The sequence below is a fragment of the Dendrobates tinctorius genome, unplaced genomic scaffold (genome assembly GCF_039654945.1).
Source record: "Dendrobates tinctorius isolate UK_male_01 unplaced genomic scaffold, ASM3965494v1 ptg000232l, whole genome shotgun sequence".
In the NCBI taxonomy this organism is placed as follows: domain Eukaryota; kingdom Metazoa; phylum Chordata; class Amphibia; order Anura; family Dendrobatidae; genus Dendrobates; species Dendrobates tinctorius.
The window spans coordinates 12,402,662-12,414,071 of record NW_027361899.1 but is presented as its reverse complement, the minus strand read 5'-3'; positions in this window follow the sequence as shown (position 1 = coordinate 12,414,071).

The following is an 11,410-nucleotide window of genomic DNA, read 5'->3' as shown; positions in this document are numbered from 1 at the left end:
TTTTACACCAAAGGAAAAATATGCATATTTAAGGAAAGTGACCAGTCACCTTTAAACAGTAAATACCCTAACCCCCCAGACCAAGCTCCTTTAATCCAGAGGCCATATCAGACATATCAGTACTACATCTCTCCCTATGTGGCAGAGAATGTTTAGAGACCACTGGACACCAGCGCTGGTGCTTCCGGGAATTGACCGGCTCAGTATTGGTAACTTTCCTGTTACTACCAATTCGTTTTAGGTCAGGTTCACACATAAATCCTACATAGTGTGAAATCTTGCACAATTTTCAATAGACATAGCAAAATTACATTGATTTCAGAAAATCCCACCAAAACCGCTTCACCTCTCCCATGATTATAGAGAATAACAGGACCAATGCCACAACATGCAAACCCAGCCCAAAAATCCGGAACCGTCCCTTTAAATAGGTATGTGGGTGACATTAATTGCCTGTGGTGGAAGAACAACCCAATTTGCCGACTAGTGAGGGGAATCAGGTCCGAGGCGGTCAGACATCTACATGGTCATCTCCGCTCGACTGAAGTGAATGGAGCTGAGCTGCAATACCGGACACAGCCTTTGGACAAGTGTGGCGCTATTTCTCAAAGAAATTCCATTTAAATGTTTTCCCAGGCTGTGACATCAGCCAATTCAACCTGCAGTATTTTATTAACCCCTTCAAAGCAATCCCAGTGAAGCACCCTTGTCGTCGCCTGCCTTGCTCCTTGCAGTAATTCCGCTCCGGAGCCAGCTGGCCCGAAAACACTAACAAATTTATTGCATGTTACATAATCCCGATTTCTGCCTCTGCCCCAGGCCCCGCCAGCAGATTTCATGTATCACCAGAAATTGCAGAGGTTTAACTCAGAAACCCAGAGCGGCTGCGGCTGTAGTAATGAGGTGAAAGCCCCCGGAGGCTGAGGGTCGTTTACCCCCAGACGGGTTTTACATTACTCGCCCTGTTAACCTCGCCCGGTATCGTGAGGCGTTGCTTGGCTCATATTACTGCAGCGCCTCAAAGATTCTGCGCTTATTCCTGCTACATTGCAGCGAGTTCTGTACGGAATGTTGTGTTGTGTTGCCTAGCAACCATTCATCTGTCTCTCTGAGCAACCATCATTCCACTATATGGATTGCTGTACAGGAGACGCCCTCTCTGGGCTACACAGACTTGTTATAGGCCCTTCCGCTTAGGAAATATGAGACAATAACACAAGAAATTGTGTCTTTGGTGTAAAAACAAGCAAAAAAAAGGGGAAAGGTAGAAGGAGAAGGGAAATATGTGAGATTGGCGCACAGGTCACGCTGGCAGTGGATTGTGCCACGTAGTGCCATATAGTGTTATACTTGGCTCATATAGGGGCAGAGCCCGAAAAAGCTTACTTGTCAACATCTGGGTTGGTAAAAATGGAATATTTAGTTGCCGACCCCAAGAACGCCCCAAACCAGAAGGGGGCACCCAAATTCTGGACCGTTTCCAATGATGTGAGTGAAATCGAACGTGGTGGTGTCCATATAGGAGCCGCAGTCCCCACTTCACAGAGCAGCGACCACCGCAGGGCAGCACCTGGCAGCCGCAGGTAAAGATAGTAACGGATCAACGGGTTTATAAGGTTTCTCTATGGAAGACGTATCACCAAGCGAGCGCGTAGCCCAAAAAACTGTCACATGCGGACAATCCCCTTTTTTAGGCCATATCCCTCCATGCCCATTAGCCTCCTGTGTTCTGCCCATTCGACAACCCTTTTTCAGTGATGTAACTTGAAGCTCATGGGCCCCAAAGCAAAAGCTCCAATGGGGCCCCCAATTATCGCAAGTCTTTACTAGTATTGGTCTTTTCATATGGTCTCCAGGGCCCGGGTGTGATTGCAGCCCCTGCCCTTTTCTTGCTCCCCTAAGACGCTGGGGATAAAGAAAAAATCTTCAAGAATCGCTCGATTTTGGGAGGTGTCTGGAAATCTGCAGATTGTTCCTGGAGTCCGGGGCGTAAAATCTGACCAAATACTGAATGTGTGAACGCGGCCTAACTGTAATGAAGGATCCCAGCTGTTGGGGGAAGAGCAGGAGGACACAGAACAACAGGAAGGGAGGGGAGACACGGAAAGGGGGTGTGCCTCATGTAAGAGCGAGTCCTGGCACACATAGTGCTGGCGCACATGTAGTCCTGGGCGCACATGCAGCGCCCGTCTGAGGTGCATTTTTGGGATGTCCCCACTTTCCGTTGCATCATTAGAAATGGTAATGGCTTGCTTATCATTAATGGCTGTAAGGTTCCACAGAATCTCAGCAGACGATGTGTGATACCACGCGCCAACCACTATGGGTGACCCCACCCTCAAACGCCAGTGCATCATATCACTTTTTTAAAAAAAATGGTAGGGGCGCTACAGAAATTGGTAAAAATCTACAAATCATGGTTGATCAGTTGTTGCAGACCTAAAACATCCAGCAGTATGGCATGCTGGGGGTTGTAGCTTTGCACCAGCTGAGACCCTCAGGTTGACCATGACTATACACACTATACACCTTAGTGCTGCAGCTTCTATACAGTGTACAGCAGCGCCACCTTGTGGACTTATTCTCCCTGTCAGTATGCAAGTAGTTGTGAAACTACAACTCCTATCATGCTCTGAAGCTGCAGACTACTAACATCTGGATTTACGTTTCTCTGGTGGAAGTTTTGCAACATTTTGTAATTCAGATATCACAGAAGCCGGGAGCATCAGGTGTGGACAGCACTGTAGTCAGGCCACCAGATGGGCCTCTGTTCTCATGGCTGCCGACACACAAGACTGAAGCCATTAGGGTCATGTGAGGATGAAATAAGGGAAGTCTGTGATTGGGAAAATAAGGGGGTCTGTGGATCGGTGACTTCGGCATTTGAGGGTCGACTATGGCTGCCAGGGGTTTCTGTGGCTGTTAACTTAAGAGGGTTTTTGTCACTTGTACTTCATGGAGTCTTGTGACTGTAAAACTAATGGGTCTTCTATGGCAGGTTCTTCAGGGACATCTGTGATTGACATGTGATTAAGACCAGGCACTTAAGGGTCAAAAAGCATGTCCACTCGTCCCCATCCAAGCGGTAGAAAAGCCGCTGTTCTCCTGAATCCGGCGATGTTTTTCTTTTGTTTCTGCTCCTCTCCGTTCCTGAGATATGGCCTCATCTTCCCTGTATATAAATCTAGTCCTTTTAGCCAAGTGGGCGTTGCCCTATACTCTTCCCTGTGGGCGTTTTATTGTGGACGACGCCCCCTTGCTTAACAAGACTGGATTTATATACAGGGAAGAAGTGGCCGTATCTCAGGAACGGAGAGGAGCAGAAACAAAAGAAAAACATCGCTGGATTCAGGAGAACAGCGGCATTTACACCGGGGTGAAAAAAATACATATTTATGCAGAGTGAAAGGTCCCCTTTAAGGGGTAACACCTTTTTCTCTTGTTAGTACAGTTATTTCATTCACTGACTGCAAGCAGAGATCTTGGGATTGGCAAGTCACTGACTGTCGGAGAGTCGGAGAGTTTCTCATGTTGGCAGTGATTAAGGTTAAACTGGAAAAACCTGGATAATTCCAGGGATAATTCTGGGTTTGATGATTCAGAGGGGCACAAGTAACCGCATTCTTCACCCTAATCAGTGGCCGCCCAGTGTTGATTAGTGGCCGTGACCCCCCCTCCGGCGCAGACCCCAATAATGTAATTGAGAGACGAGTAATGGCTGATTGGCTTCGATATGGCCGTGCTCCTCCAGACTATGATGGTCTTCTCCCTTCCACAATCACAATGGGCCGGTAATTCTAACCTTGTGTTACGGAGCTGCCGGCGCGGTGACAATGGCTACCACATGCCCCGTTCCCATCCCCCGCTCTTACGTCCACGTATTTATAAGTTTGTCTGCAGCTGTCACAGACTTTCTTTTATTAAACCCCCGATTCTACGGCGGGCTGCGGTCCCGGCCAATGGGAGAAGCAACATCTGGAGACACTTCAGCGTTTCCTGGAGGTCGGACTATGGAAGCGTAATCAGATAACAAGCCGTGTATTTACAGTCGGGGAGCACGGCCACCACTCAGCACTGGGCGGCCATTGATTGGGGTGAAGAATGTGGCTACATGTGCCCCCCGGAATCAGCTGACCCGGAATTATCCAGGTTTTTTTGTTTTGATGTAATTAAATCTTGATCAGAGTCCAAATCAGAACTTTCCAACAGACGTTGGTGCAGCGCATGCTAGGGCCGCGCCATTCTTACCGGAGAAGAAGACGTCAACTTCATTAAGAGGCGCAAGACACTGGACAGCGACTGGAGTAGCATTTCTGGCCTACACAATGACAGCCCTTTTTGATGAATTTGACAGACGGGTGTGACCGCGTCCTGCCTCCTCCACAGTTTCGCCCAATTTGACAGCTGATTCAAACTGGTGTGAAAATGGCCCAAATTGCAAAAACATTGGACAACAAAGAAGAAACAAACAACAAGCGCGTGTATTGCGCTGATCTGATCATCCCGTCATTTCTCTTCTGCTCTCAGTAGTAGAGATGAGCGATTTTTTTCAGATTTTGTCCCCGAATCTGATGTTGACATATTTGTGCCATACTCTAACACTATTCGTGCTGAATGTTTGTCTTATGATCGGTTCCGAACATATTCAGTCATTTCTACCTCCAATGACTCTAATCACGTTCAGCTGTGTTCTATGAATATCACAAAAACAATATTCGCTGCCGATCGTATTCGGAACCAAATCCAAACAATTTTGCTCCTCTCTACTCAGTAGATACAATTGTATCCAGTCTAGATCCCCCGTTTCCCAGAAGACCTACCCCCGAATATAAAGCTGCCCAGCATGACTTTTCAGGATTTTAGAGGATTCTTGAAATATAAGCCCTGCTGCAAAAATAAGCCCTAGTCAATGTTCATAAAAAAAAGTCCATTTAAATGCCGTCCGTGTCGCTATACGTGTAAAATAGTGAGCTCGATCAGCAATACAATGCAGCAGGACAGAGAGAGCCTGCACCTAGGAAGCAGACACCCCCAAAAAAGAACCGCACTGAAGAAAAACACGACACAAAAACGCATCTTTTGGAGCAAAAATTAATATAAAACCCTCAGGGAAACTCTGCCTGTCACTCCTCTTTTCAGAGGCAGCAGTCCTGTCCTTGGCTTGTCCTGCTGTCAGCTGAGAATTGGATACAATTGTGATTAGTGGTAAATATTGACAGAATTGTGACTAGTGGTACAGTGGTATCCCAGGTACACAACACTTCAGACTGATACATTGTAGCAAACCAGCAGCGAGATCTGTGCAGCTGCTTGTGATGAGAGCTGAGGAATTGAAACATAAAGGACATTTTCTTTTGCTCCAGGTTTTTTGTCATAAACAAGCCACAAAGTTTTGCTGTTTTTGCGACTTTTTGCTATTTTATGCTGCTTTTCAAAGTGTAAACTGGATGTACTCTTAACAACCTGGAGGTAAAGTACGAGGCGAAAAATGACCATGAAGGGAATTTGTGGAGACGTTTTTCTTTGCGGATGTGAAATTTATCCTCTTAAGCGCTCGTGCACACAGCCGTGTTCTCGGTCTATAAAACGGATCGCACTCGGACCCATGTTACCCGTTGTGTTTGAGCAGAAGAATTTCTTTTTTTTTTTCACTGACTGATCTGAATGTTAAAAAAAATTGCACTTTGTAAGATTTTCTTCCAAAAATTGGATGAGACTCACTTATCCAAGTCGATCAGTGAGAAAAAAAAAATCGTCTCACTTTTCCGGATACAACTCTGAGCGAGTTTTTGTATTGTCGTGTGAACATGGCCCTAGACACAGCGATCCTATATACCGCTAATTTAATGCCACCCAAACTGCAGTGGGAATTTCAACCTTTTGTACAATTTGGGAAAAATTTGATTTAAATCCACGATACACCCACTTTATAAAAGTTTTGTAAGTGGCGTAAAATAACAAAAAGTTGCAATTTTTTGTATGCAAAAAAAAGGAACATGTCCCACCACTGCGGACTGCTTGTGGTTCTCGAGACCTGTGCAGAATACGAGCTGGTGGTGAAGGAGCTGCCGAGGACGACGCGAGTCCCAACCTACAGAATGTGGAGAGCGAAGGTCTAGTAATGCTGAGACTGAGACCCGAGAATGGTAAATATGCAGAAGTGTCTCACAATCCATTATGGGACCTCACTTCAACAGGACTGTGTGTGGTTGCAGCTTTGGATGTTGCTGGAGTATAAGACATGATGTGAGTGAGGATAAGTAATAATAAAGTTGCTTTATCTGAACAATGAAGCAGTGCCTGTGTCCGAGGACCGCAGGTGAGTGTGAGCTCATCGTCCTCCTCAGCCCCCGCCCGACATCTGTACGCTTCTATCCAGTCTCCTGATCACACGAATTATTGCTTCTACTTCACAATCTGGAACACCATGCAGGAAAAAGTCCAGAAACAGAAAAAAATACAGATGTGGCAAACATCATTATTTTATACAGCCACCGATATATTATCTATGACTAGAGTTGAGCGACTTTGGTCGGATAGGGCAAAAAAAGTTGTAGTTTCGTCCGAAACCCGACCCCAATGCAAGTCAATGGGGAATAAAAGTCGGCATTGAGTGGATGAATGTCATCCGCTCAGTGCCGACTTTTATTCCCTATTGACTTGCATTGGGGTCACCGACTTTTTTTGCCCTAGTCGGACCAGTTTTATCCGACTCAAATTTTGTTTCATAAAACCCGATCCGACCAAAGTTGCTCAACTCTATCTATGACCAGTAGATTACATCAAAGTGCAAGCACAGGAGCGTCTCGCAAAATAAGAATATCATCAAAGTGACTTTATTTCAGTTCTTCAATACAAACAGTGACTCTCCTCTATTCTATAGAGTCATTACACACCGAGTGATCTATGTCACGGGTTTATTTCTGGTAATGTTGATGATTATGGCTTACAGCCAATGAAAACCCAAAAGTCATTATCTCAGTAAATTAGAATACTTTATAACAATGGCTCGAAAAATGATTGTAAAATCTGAAATGTTGTCCTACTGAAATGTATGATCAGTAAATGCACTCAATACTTGGTCAGGTCTCCTTTACTGCATCAATTACTGCATCAATGCGGCGTGGCATGGAGGCGATCAGCCTGTGGCACTGCTGAGGGGTTATGGAAGCCCAGGTTGCTTTGATAGCCGCCTTCAGCTCGTCTGCATTGTGGGGTCTGGTGTCTCATCTTCCTCTTGACAATACTCTATAGATTCTCTATGGGGTTAAGGTCAGGCGAGTTTGCTGCCAATCAAGCCCAGTGATACTGTTGTTTTTACACCAGGTATTGGTACTTTTGGCAGTGTGGACAGGGGCCAAGTCCTGCTGAAGAATGACATTTCCATCTCCAAAAAGCTTGTCGGCAGAGGGAAGCATGAAGAGCTCTAAGATGTCCTGGTAGACGGCTGCGCTGACTTTGGTCTTGATAAAGCACAGTGGACCTACACCAGCAGATGACATGGCTCCCCAAACCATCACTGATTGTGGAGACTTCACACTAGACCTCCAGCAGCTTGGATTGTGGCCTCTCCACTCTTCCTCCAGACTCTGGGACCTTGATTTCCAAGGTCTAGTGTGAAGTCTCCACAATCAGTGATGGTTTAGGAGCCATGTCATCTGCTGGTGTAGGTCCACTGTGTTTTATCAGGACCAAAGTAAGCGTAGCCGTCTACCAGGACGACAAGCTTTATGGAGATGGAAATGTCATTCTCCAGCAGGACTTGGCCCCTGTCCACACTGCCAAAAGTACCAATACCTGGTGTAAAAACAACAGTATCACTGGGCTTGATTGGCAGCAAACTCGTCTGACCTTAACCCCATAGAGAATTTATGGAGTATTGTCAAGAGGAAGATGAGAGACACCAGACCCCACAATGCAGACGAGCTGAAGGCTGCTATCAAAGCAACCTGGGCTTCCATAACCCCTCAGCAGTGCCACAGGCTGATCGCCTCCATGCCACTCCGCACTGATGCAGTAATTGATGCCAAAGGAGCCCGACCAAGTATTGAGTGCATTTACTGATCATACATTTCAGAGGGTCAACATTTCAGATTTTACAATCATTTTTCAAGCTGGTGTTATAAAGTATTCTAATTTACTGAGATAATGACTTTTGGGTTTTCATTGGCTGTAAGCCATAATCATCAACATTACCAGAAACAAACCCCTGAAATAGATCACTCTGTGTAATGACTATAGACTATATGAGATTCACTATTTGTATTGAAGAACTGAAATAAATTAACACTTTGATGATATTGGAATTTTGTGAGAAGCTCCTGTATCTTGTCAGATAATGTGATACATATATAAAGTAATGGTTACTACATTTGTATTTGTTGGGTGCATTAATATATAAAGAAGCCCTGTATTGTGCCCACCAATGCTAAGAGCGTGTAATCTCCTCACTGTCAGGATTTGGCTCTGTCTTAGGCTCCAGCCGTCATCACATGGCCTCTCAAATGCCGATTGTCATTCTTCGGGTACATGCCCACGATCTGGAGTTGTTGCGGGTTGGACGCTGTGAATTTATGCAGCATTTCTACAAATCCCACGTCCACTATGCGTCCACAGACACCCGCGGACACTGACATGTGCCGCATCTCTCCAGAAGCTAAACGTCACGTGACGACTATTCACACCGCACAAGACGGGCGCCAATATTTACTCCTGAACGTGTTTTCTTCCATGTCTTACAATATCATAGACCAGAAGTGGATTTGTGTTTTGTCACATTACTTCATGCATAGATGTAATTCTCTGTATGAGGCAAGAACAACATGACCTCATGTGAGACCACCGACCCCCAGGGCCTGACGTCCATGAGGCTGTGACTCAATCCTTGTGGGTTTAGTGGGGCAGCCGTTCATGAACATGGAGGTGACTCACAGCCAGGATCATGACCAGAGCTGGACCCTGCACATTGTCTGATGGTTATTCAGCGGCGTCCCCCGGACCCCGGACTCTGACACCAACACTGGAATGATGTGACGGTTTCTGCAGTATCAAAGGTCAACTGTTCACTTCAATCTGCCGCTACAGAAAAAGGAGCCTGACAATGTGAACGAGGCTCATCTGTCATGGTGCAATAGAGTAAAGTGATATATTGGCGTCTCTAAGACCTGTAGTAGCTTAGCATAGCAGAACTACTACTCTCAGCAGGACCAGGTCATGACAGAATGGGCACATGAGGAAACTGTATCATTTAGTGCCCCATGGAATGGCATATGATGGACCATGAGCAAATTGAGTTATTATGTAGCCACAATATGGCGGTATTATTATGTGCTCACTATTTGGCAGTATTATGGTGATGAAAATGTAATGAGCCTTTAAGATGCCTTCATTATCACCAAGGAGCAGACAAGGCTTGTAGGTACATTGGAAGCCAAAGACAACGAAGGACGAAGCTTTCAGGTCATTTTCTATACTATGATGGTTACTTTATGGGGGTCTTGTGAATAGAAGCTCAGACTAAGCCCTGAAGCCCCTTCCTCTGTGATTGGGACTAACTTTACTAAAAAAGCAAAGAGACAAACAGCCAGAGGGTAATGTGGGGGCCAAAACGGGACAATCCCAGGGCCCGTGCTAAAAAAGGGAAACTTGGCTAAAAGCAGTCGTTCTGAGGTCATTCTTGGACATTCTGGGGTCATTGTTGGATATTCGGGGGTCATTCTTAGACATTCTGGGGTCATTTTTGGACATTCTGGGGTCATTGTTAGACATTCTGGGGTCATTCTTAGTCATTCTGGGGTCACTCTTGGACATTCTGGGGTCATTGTTGGACATTCGGGGGTCATTCTTAGACATTCTGGGGTCATTGACCATTCTGGGGTCATTTTTGGACATTCTGGGGTCACTTTGGACATTCTAGGGACAATGACCATTCTGGGGTCATTCTTAATCATTCTGGGGTCATTGTTAGACATTCTAGGGTCATTCTTAGTCATTCTGGGGTCATTTATGGACATTCTGGGGTCACTCTTGGACATTCAGGGGACAATGACCATTCTGGGGTCATTCTTAGTCATTCTGGGGTCATGGTTAGACATTCTGTGGTCATTCTTAGTCATTCTGGGGTCACTATTGGACATTCTGGGGTCATTCTTAATCATTCTGGGGTCATTTTTGGACATTCTGGGGTCACTCTTGGACATTCAGGGGACAATGACCATTCTGGGGTCATTCTTAGTCATTCTGGGGTCATTGTTAGACATTCTGGGGTCATTCTTAGTCATTCTGGGGTCACTCTTGGACATTCTGGTGTCATTCTTAGACATTCTGGGGTCATTGACCATTCTGGGGTCATTTTTGGACATTCTGGGGTCATTGTTAGACATTCTGGGGGACATTCTGGGGTCATTGTTGGACATTCGGGGGTCATTCTTAGACATTCTGGGGTCATTGACCATTCTGGGGTCATTTTTGGACATTCTGGGGTCACTTTGGACCTTCTGGGGACAATGACCATTCTGGGGTCATTCTTAATCATTCTGGGGTCATTGTTAGACATTCTAGGGTCATTCTTAGTCATTCTGGGGTCATTTTTGGACATTCTGGGGTCACTCTTGGACATTCAGGGGACAATGACCATTCTGGGGTCATTCTTAGTCATTCTGGGGTCATTGTTAGACATTCTGGGGTCATTCTTAGTCATTCTGGGGTCACTATTAGACATTCTGGGGTCATTCTTAATCATTCTGGGGTCATTTTTGGACATTCTGGGGTCACTCTTGGACATTCAGGGGACAATGACCATTCTGGGGTCATTCTTTGTCATTCTGGGGTCATTGTTAGACATTCTGGGGTCATTCTTAGTCATTCTGGGGTCACTCTTGGACATTCTGGGGTCATTCTTAGACATTCTGGGGTCATTGACCATTCTGGGGTCATTTTTGGACATTCTGGGCTCACTTTGGACCTTCTGGGGACAATGACCATTCTGGGGTCATTCTTAGTCATTCTGGGGTCATTCTTAGTCATTCTGGGGTCACTCTTGGACATTCTGGGGACATTGACTATTCTGGGGTCATTCTTGGACATTTTGTGGTCATTCTTGGACATTCTGGGGTCATTCTTGGACATTCTGGGGTCATTCCCAGGTGCGGGGATCAGAGGAGAATCTGTGGAGAGCATTAACCATAGAGATCCCATTTTGGATTTTTTGCACAGGTCTACATGTGCTGTATTTTTTTTCAGGGGCTCTCGTTAAAAAAGGGGGCTCTAGAGAAAAAGTAAAAATCTTTCATGTCTGTTGATTCTTCAATTCATCACCAGCCATCTCTTCTTCACGGCCCTCCAGCAAGTAGGTCTTGGGTCTACATTATCCATGGAGAAGTTGATAAAATCAAACCCAATTGTGGCCCTT